This window comes from Rhinolophus ferrumequinum, chromosome 4 (genome assembly GCF_004115265.2).
Source record: "Rhinolophus ferrumequinum isolate MPI-CBG mRhiFer1 chromosome 4, mRhiFer1_v1.p, whole genome shotgun sequence".
Lineage (NCBI taxonomy): Eukaryota > Metazoa > Chordata > Mammalia > Chiroptera > Rhinolophidae > Rhinolophus > Rhinolophus ferrumequinum.
In genome coordinates, this window is record NC_046287.1 from 58,203,559 (window position 1) to 58,213,396 (window position 9,838).

The window sequence follows — 9,838 nt, forward strand, 5'->3', positions numbered from 1 at the left end:
CGCCACTTGCTAGCTCAGCCACCATCTTCTTTCAGCCCCATTTGCTGCTAGCGTAGCCACTTCAGTTATATTAGTGGCCAATGGCTCACTGGTTACAGCTGACGGCCAACTAGCCACAGTTGATGGCCATTTACTACCCGAGTGAGCACCTTTCCACGTGAGGCCGAGAGCCTGGAAACTGCACTCCTGGCTCTGTCACCACATATATGAATATTAGAGCCACAACTCCAGCTTGTACTTTGGCACAGAGCTGGCTTTTGTCGGATACAGCAGGCCATTAAAGGCTGTAAAGGGCACTTTGAATGGCAATTTGGCAACAGTCCTTCCTTCTGCTTCTGTTACCCAAAGATCTTTCTTCTGAAAAGACCTGACAACACCAGTCCCAGGTCATGTAATGAGACTTCCTTTCTCTCTACACCTGATGCAGGAAGGTGATGAAAGAAACTGTAAGGAAAACAGTTGCTGCAGAGGAAGTCCTTCCTTTGCTTCCTGTCCCTTTGGCCTTGTCAGTTTAGCTAAATCCATGTTAACATTCAATGTCCATATCTTGATTCTGGTCTTGGCCACTTCGAAACTTTGGGGACAGAGCCCCAGAGAGCAGTTTCCAGGCTCTCGGCCTCACATAGAAAAGTGCAGACTCAGGTAGTAAATGGCCATCAGCTGTGAGTGGCTGGCCATTAGCTGTGGCTAGTTGGCCGTCAGCTGTAACCAGTGAGCCATTGGCCACTAATATAACAGCTGTGGCTACGCTAGCAGAAAATGGGGGCTAGCAAGAAGATGGTGGCTGAGCCAGCAAGCGGCGGATTGCAGTTAGCACGGCGGAGTGCGGGTTGCAGATTGCAGAGAAGTGGACAGCAGGTTGCAGACAGTGTGGCTCCTGCTTCCTGTTTCTCCAACCCAGCTGCCAGCAAGACTATAGTGGTATGACTCCCCTACCTATGGTTCCGTGGGTGTTCCTTTTTGGCCTCACCATATCCTGCGTTCTTATGAGGGGAGCGGGACCAGAGACCCTGCAGGCCGCCCCGCACAACAGAAACTACAGCCAGTTCTTATTTCCCCACCTACACTGAAATCTAAATTCTTGGAAAATGTAGAAAAGACATTCTCAGTCCAAATCCTAATAACATGGCATTCTTCTATAAAATCTAGAACCAGAATTTTGGAGCAGGGGAGGGACTTTGGACTCCTTCATTTGTGAGACACTTGCTAAGTGCTTGCTATGTACAGGGCACCATGCTCAGAGCCGAAGTATGAGGAAAAACCCCAAAGTGTCAGTGCCGTGTGGGTCCAGTGGCCCACGAAGATGAAGTCACCTAGTGAGCAAGTTCCCAATACAGGTCACCTGCTGTAGAGACAATCTCAGAAGGTTATATACTTTTACCCTCAGAAATGAAAAAACAACTGGGAACAGAAGCCCCACTGTGAAGAATTGGTAGCTCAATTAGCTTAGATGTAAGAAAAATCAAGATTCTGAAGGATGCAGTGTTAACTCCCAATTCTTTAAAGAAAAAGGGTCCAGTTGCTTGTTTTCAAGGACTCCAAGATTCTGAAGGGTGAGGATCTCCTAGTTCCTGAGTGGTTGAAGGCATCTTTGAAGAAGAGGAAGTATGAGCCATGTGCTTGTGGTTCTACAAGCAGGCAGCAGAGAACAGGGACCCAGCAGCGAAAACACCTAACTGTATCTAGGGAGGAGACTGAAGGCTTCTTTGAAACGTGATGTCTTGGAATGACTCGGGTGGACAAGAGGAGAATGGCTTCCAGTGCAGAGGGACAGAGTGACCAAAGACTTAAAACATCATACCCTGAAATTCCATGTCTAAGTAATAATCCATTCTAAGTAATAGTCCATCTCAAGGCAATCATCACAGATTTATGCAAGATTTATCTTGAATAGCTTGAATGATTTAGAGTAGCTAAAAATTCGAAACAACCAACATGGCCAACATTCAGGGGATTCATTAAATAAACTATAATAAACCCATATTCTGAGTTATGGTACAGTCACATGTTCTGATAATATTTGATGATCTGGGGGAAAGGTTCAGTGAAAAAAAGAAGAAAACAAGCATAAGTACAGTATAATGCAGTGTGTGGGATGTGTGTGTTATAATTTTATTTTAAGAAGAAGCAAGACAATTATAACTATAAACATCAGTGTTCACCTTTGGTGGGGCAGCAGACAGAGGGATTGGATAGAGCAGGCACACATGGAGAGACGTAGGCATCAGCTCTGGAGCTGGTGTTAGATTAATTATGTTGCACATTAAACAAATAAATGCTCTCTCTCTCTCTCTCTCTCTCTCTTTCTCTCTCTCTCTCTCTCTCTCTCTCTCTCTCTCTCTCTTTCTCTCTCTCTCTGTGTGTCTTCATAGAAAAGGATTAAGAAAATTTAACAAAATTTGATAGTTACTACCTCTGGCAGGACAGAGGATATGTTAGTCTTATTTTGTTCACGCTTTTCTGTATTTTCCAATTTGTAAAATTGTGAAATACATATATCTTAGCAAAAGTAAGCTCACTTTCATAAGATGGGAAACTTCCTAGATTTACGAGAAGGAGAGTGCTGTTCCATGGGGAATTTCCACCAAAAATTGGGAAATGCTTCTGGAATATAGTACCTGGAATTTGCAACGGGCCTTCTGAGCGCTCACTTCACTCTCGACCACAAGGGGGCAGAAGGAAACAAGATAACAGGAAAGCCAAAGCTGCTGGTGGGTGCTGGGCTTGGGATTCAGAGACAGGGCCATGGTCCCTGGTCTCCCCTTGCTCCCCACAGCCTCATCCAAGTTTTTCACAAGGTTATGAACACAGTTATGAATCCTATGGGAATGGACGGTGAGTCTGGGGGCTTCCCTACCAAAGTCAGAGTTTAACTTGAATGTCAAAAAGGCCTCAAATATTTACAAGTTGTTTTTATGAGGAAACCAATTTTGTCAACGTACCACATGTAGATTAGGGTACAGCCTGGCTGACACACAGTCTGCAAATTACTTCATCTTAGCCACTTGCTAGTGAAGCACTATAATCACACTTACATAAAGGATAGATAAGTTAAGAAAAAAAGGTGACATACCCCTACAATCATATATAATTCGAAAATAGCAACAGGCAGTGTTCCCTATGATTTTCTTGGTGAATATATAGCTATATTTCAAGCAACTTAATATGTTTGGAACTGGACTTCCATTATGAGCTGTATAGTGTAGTATAGAGGAAAGATTAAAGTTTGGAACCAGAAAACTTATGTTCAAATCCTAGGTCTGCAACTAGCTGTGGGACCTTGGGCAGATCACTTGTACTTTCTGAGTCTCAGTGTCTTCGTTGTTAAAAGAGAGACTCTCAGAAGTGAAGTCCTGGTCAAATGGAGCCCACCCAGAGGGCTCCAGACACATCTAGATTCCTGTGGCTAAAGTTCTAAGGAAACTTGAAGCACACCACGGATACACTCAGAGTAGGAGCCTGGGACAGAGATGGCTAGATCACACCCAGTGAGTCAGATATAACAGCCAGGAAAATGGAGTCACCGGATGAAGACTCACCCGGAAGGGGGAGTGGATGGGGCTGTGGGAGCTCTAATAAGGAGGGATGTGAGACCTGCGTGGGCCCCTGTGGGGAATAAGGGAAATTCAAGGCAAGCAGCCTCTCCCCTCGTAGGGGATGCCAGAGCTCATGTGTACAGAGCTCATGGGTGACAATTCTTTTTCCAGCTTTATTGATATATAATTGACATACAATATTGTGTAAGTTCAAGGTGTACAATCTGATGATTTGATACATATGTGTTTCCCAAAATGTTTACCAATGTTTAGTCAGGTTAGTTATCACATCTTTTACCTCCCATACTTACTACTTTGTTATTATGGTGAGAATATGAAAGCTCTACTCTCATAGCAACTTTCAAGCACACAATACAGTACTGTGAACTATAGTCATGATAGCCATTCATTTTGAAAACTTTGCTTCTTCAGACTTGGGACTCCAGGCAGGATTGGGGTCTCCTAATGCCGTGGGATGCACCCTCTACTCTTGAGGAAAAAGAATCAGATCTAGTTTAGTCTGCATCTTAGGGTCCAGACCAACAGTGGTGGAAACTGTTTTGTCCTGGGAAGAGGCTGCAGGCTGGTAGCGTTCCCTGTTGTTAGTCCTTCCCTGAAACAGACTTTCTGGATCACCTACTCACGTCCACTCTCTGCACCCCAAATCAGACACAGTGTCGCAGTGGAATGTATTTCTCACTCTCCTTCCACAATTCTTCCAGCCTCCCACTTACCAGACACCACAGAAGGGCCCAGGACCGGTATCTAGGAGACATTTGGATCACAAACCTATGTGGTAGAGTTAACCGCCCCAACTTAGATGGCTACCACTGGGGGAAAGAGGCAGACCTGACCATCAGCTTACCATACCCTTCGGGCTCTGAATGCCACCACAACACCATTAAATTTGACAGGGCATTTGAATTACGGGAAAAGAGGGGAGAATAAATGGGGTTAGTTATGGGGATGCTGAGAAAATAAGAGAATGAAGAGAAAGGAGGCAAAAGAGAAAGACTCAAATGATGAAAAAGATTATGGGGTCTATAGGTGTAAAATACAGACAATGGATTTCATGAAAAAGAAGAATGGAGATTGAGCTCCACTCAATTTTATAGGTTTCTGTCCTCCTCCTAATGCCCTCCACCTCCCTGCATTGTATTTACTATTATATTACAGTCAGTAAAGAGAATAAAGCAAAGTGAATTCTGTGGAAATACCTTGCTTTCCAAATTGTTGCTTCACGTGAGAGAATTTCATGGAACCAAAAAAGGCTGAGAGGGCTTCAAGGAGTCAGTTGTAAACAACTCTAGAAACATAAATATAATTCAGTTAAAAAAAAAACCAAACACCGAAACTTTACGTACATGATCAGTAGAATTCTGCTGGCACACATAGTGGACTTGATAAAAAGACTTACAGTAAAAGTCAGGACAATACTGACTCAAGTCCACTCAAATACACAAACATCCTTTTCTCAACATATTGACTCCTTCAGTGACCAATGAAGACGTTGCTGTGTTTTCCAACTAACGTGTATTGAGACATACTCAGCTTGTTTTTAATCTTTTCTTGACTTTTCGTAGTAGCATCTATTATCATACTCCCTCGATCCTGGCCCCTGTGTTTTGTGAAACATGAGTATGTCAGCAACTGCTTGGAACAGAAGACGAAGAGTATTGCTGTGGTCTGAATGCTTGTGTCTTCCCAAAATTCATGTGTTGAAACCTACTCCCCAGTGTGGTATTATTATCACTTTGGGAAGTGATTAGGTCCTAATGAAAGTGACCTTGAGGTTAGTGTCCTTATGAAAGTGACCCCAGAGAGAAAGAGGCCCCATTGCCCCTTCTACCAGGTGAGGAGACAGTGAGTTCTTTTATGAACCAGCAAGCAGGCTTTCACCAGACACAGAAACTGACCATGAGGGCACCCAGATCACAGACTTTAAGCTTCTAGGACGGCGAAATCCATTCAGTTGTTTAGAAGCCACCTAGTCTGTGGTATTTTTGTTCTATCAGCCCAAACATACTAAAACCAGTATGGAGAGTGCCCAGAAATAGGGTAAGATGGCCAAGGCATTTGGGATTTATGAAATCATACACAACATCATTTAAATTTTTTAAGCAAAAAGAAGGCAGAGCATATCCTTGAAGCAGGCAGGTTCAGGGATTCCTGGTACTGTTCCTAGCTGGATGGCTGGTGTGCAGTCAGGAGAACTCTAAGGCTGTCGCTGCTGCAAAACGGAGGTCCCCAACCCCACCATGTCACACAACTCCGAAGAGGGGCCATTCACATAGGCTACTGTCTGAATGGTGCCTCCTGGAGCTGCGCAGCACGGTGGCTGGGGCGACCCCATCGTAAACTCCCAGAAAACTGGTCTGTAAGAGTCCTTCAAGGTCACACGGAACTGAAGCTGAGAGGTGACAGCTCTCCAGGGCCCCACAGTCAGTGGAAGAGGCTGGAACCCAGTTTCCCTGTCTCCCACCCGTGCTGTCTCTGAATGCTGCCCCCACGCTTCGTTGCAAGACATCTGACATACTCTACTCCTCGGCCGTTGCACGTGGTTTGCTTTACCTTCTGACCTCAGGTAACTAAATGGTAACATTTACATCAGCTTTGTGATTACATCCTGTAATCTTTGTCTACTCTCATCAGCATGTCCCTTCTCATCTTTTATTTATTGAACATTTCCTGTGAGATTCTGCCAAAGACCTGCTTGTTTCAGTTACTTTGATTTTTTTTTTTAAGAAAAGCAAAATTTAAGGAAATCAAACTGGTTTCGACACAGGAGCCATAACAAATAAAAGTTTCCCTTCCTAAGCGAATATCAATCATGGGTTCTGACACTCTTCTTTGACTTGAACAATCACAGCTGTCCTTCGGGAGGATACAGGTGTCAGCTCTCACACAGCAACCTGCATTTCTTCCCCAGGTCATGAATCACCCAGAGAGTGGCTTCAGACCTACAGTGCCGAAACTGGGGCCCTTGGGATTTTGGGCGGGGTGGGGTGGGGAGGGTGGATTTTTCATTTCCTCTAAGTTCAGTCAGTAGTGCTGGATTTTTGTGTTCCTTTGGCCCAGGTGCTCACGTGGAACTAAGAGGATCATCTTGAGATTTTCAGTGAACCTGTAATCCTTGCCAGGGGCCATCAAAATGGCAGCATCTGGGCCAAAACTGCACGTGAGGGTTCCCTTTGTTCTGTGGCTGACGGAGGACAGCCACAGCCCAGCGCGCTGCTCCAGGGGGCGTGCGGACAGGCTGGGCTCTGCAAGTGCTCTGTGGCTGCAATCTGCATTGTGAACTCTGGCGCCCTGACCGAAAAGCAGAGAAAAATGCCTTTGAAGCAGAAACATTTCAAAGCCTTCCTCTCCCCTTTCCTTGTCCCTGCCATCCTCTTGCCACTGCCCCATCGTCCCTAATCCCCAAATAATTGCGATGCCGCCTTCTGGTGGACGATGAATGAGGCCATTGGGCATCGCATTTCAGTTGTTGGCACCCAGCTAAGGAGTACTGTGATTCGCATCAGCAAGCAGCCCTGGCAGATTTGAAAATATACCAAAAGTCATTTTCCCCATACTTACTTTTCTCAAAATTGCTCTGGCTTTTTAGAAGACACAAATAGCCTTATTGCAAAATGAGGCTTCCGGTTGATAAATTGGATTAAACAAACATCTACCATTGAGAGCCTGCCATGGAAGGGCCGTGCGTTATGCTAGGCAGTAAAGTTTTATGTGATGATGGAAGGTTGTGGCCTGGAAAATGGATTAGAGACATTTATTTAGAGTTTTAAGAGTGCCAGTTACCATAATAGGTTCTGTACACGTATTTACACACTGAACCCTTAAAATACAGTTATTATAAGGGTGGTACTGCCAGCTTTATAGATGAGATTGCAGATTGTAGCCTAGACAGGGGGGGTAACTTAACCAAAGTCACCGAGTTACTATAAATCCATTTATTTGTGCATTGATCCCTCATGTAGAAAAATTTATGGAGCTTCTATTATGTGCTAGACACTCAAAGCATGAGGATTCGAAGAAGAGTAAGCTCTGCCCTCAGAGAGCTTATCATCTAGTTGTAGAGACAAAAACATAGACAACTGCAATAGAGTTTTATATGATAGATGCACAGAGGAGTGCGGGCGTCAGAGTATATAGGAGAAGCCAGCCTGGTGCTCAGACGAGTCAGCCTGACTCCACAGCCTGTACTCTTTCCATGCTGAGACAGACAGACAGACAGACAGAGATGGAGACAGAGAAGTCTGCCATTTGGTCTCATATGATGCCTTGTTGTAACCCTCCAGCGTCTGCTGTCTGTATCTGCCTCTGTCTGCAGAAGGCAAAAAGGAGACCATTGGTCCTGGAAGACATGGCGGTTAATCTTCTATCTGGATGTTAGATATCCAGCAAGGACTTGATGCTTTTCTCACCGCCAGTGGTCATCCTGCCTCCCCTACCGTGTTTTCATCCTGATTTCCCCATCTCCAGTGCCATCAGCATGCACTCAGCCTGCGAAATTAGAAATGTTAGAGTTAGCTCAGCCTCTCACTCACTCCCAACCCCAAATGAAAGGGATCAACTTCAGAACTGCATCCTTTGCGTGGTTCTTGGTGTTACTGTGTCACTCCTTTACATTCAACCTCCTCCTCATCGGGAATAAGCGCAACTGAGAATAAGTGATCGCCCAGCGCCCCCTTTCATCCAGTACAACCCGAGCTCCACTCTGCCACCAGCACTGACTTTCCTAAAAAGCAAATTAGGTCATTTTCAAGCTCAAATACCTCGAATGACTTTCTACTGCATATAAAATAAAATCCAATTTTCTTTTTGTGGTATGTCAGGTTCTTCGCAGTCTAGCCTCATCTCCTTCTCCATCATCTGCCCCAGCCACACTGACTCTCTCCCTAGAACCGAAAAGCACCTCTCTGCCCCTGCACACGCTTCACATGCTGAGCCTGGGGTGAAACCACCCCCTGCCTCTCAACCTAGGAAACTCCTACTCATCCCACAAAACCCAGCCCAAACATTACCTCCTCGATAGATGCATTCCTTTATTTCTCCAGAAGGTCTATCACCCTCCTCTGTAATCCTCCAGCCCTGCAATTATCCCTTTATCTTAGTGCTGTCATAATATAATGAAATCATCCCTAACTACATGTCTTCTGACTGGACACTAGCTCCTCAGGGGCAAGGACTGTGTTTTGTCCTTTATTCCCAACATCTAACCATAGGTCCTGCGACATACAAAATGCTCAGTGAATGTTTGTGCTGTGTTACAGGATTTCCCACCAGTCCTTTGGTCTGTGTATATTACAGAGCCCATTGTGCCCTGATAGTCTCTCTTCTGTTAGGTAACAGGAAGCAGAGAGTGAACCCTGGGGCTCTCTCCTTTATCCTTGGTCATAATTGTCCAACTTCAAAATCAGTTCTGTAACACACCTAGTCACCAGGTGTGTCATGCTATCTATCAAAGGGTGTTTGATGTTGTAGGTTTAAGAGAAAAAAAGTGGTACTTGCAGAAGAAGTAGCTTGCATTGCACCTACTAGATGGGCAGCACCTCCACGAGGAAAAGAGCCCAGTAACGGAGGCCCCACGACACCAGCATCAGCTGCTGAATGGCACTGGGCAGTGCTCAAGAGAGAGAACGTTCCCATTTTACAGACTGTCGAGATACACACATTTCAATAAACTGCGGTTAGGCTCTCCTGGAGGAAGACCCAGGAAGGCTAAGATTGCCATTTATGCCATAGAAAAGAGGCGTTGTTAGATTTTACACAGCACCTCACAGCCGAGGTGCTAGGACGAGTCTACACTGAGAACAATGAAAACAAAGAAAGGAGGAAAAACAGAAATTTTTTGACCCAGATCTAGGTTGTTTTACCCTTAAAGTACTTAATTCAATGATAAGCCCTCATCTAAATTACTTGACTTCTCTAGCAGTCTGGGTCGGGGGGAAAAATAAGACAAAAAGGGATGAAGCAGAAGTTTTTAAAAATTCAAATTAGGAAAGTTGAAAACACATGAAATCCCATTTGAAATCAGCTAGACTTGGAGACCTGTTCTGCACGAGTCAATTTAACGTATAATGTAACACAAATGATATGCTTTGCTCATAAAATGGATCCAAAGCTTCCTATTGAATTATATAAATCTGTATAAAATGGACTTTCGGTGTCCCCGTCATCAAAAAAAGGGTTTTTAATAAATCTCATCATTTTCCTAATAAGTAACCCTAACTTCAAACAGTACAATTTTCATTTAAGGAGAATTATTTTCCAATTGACATTTAGTCGGAACAGGTGCT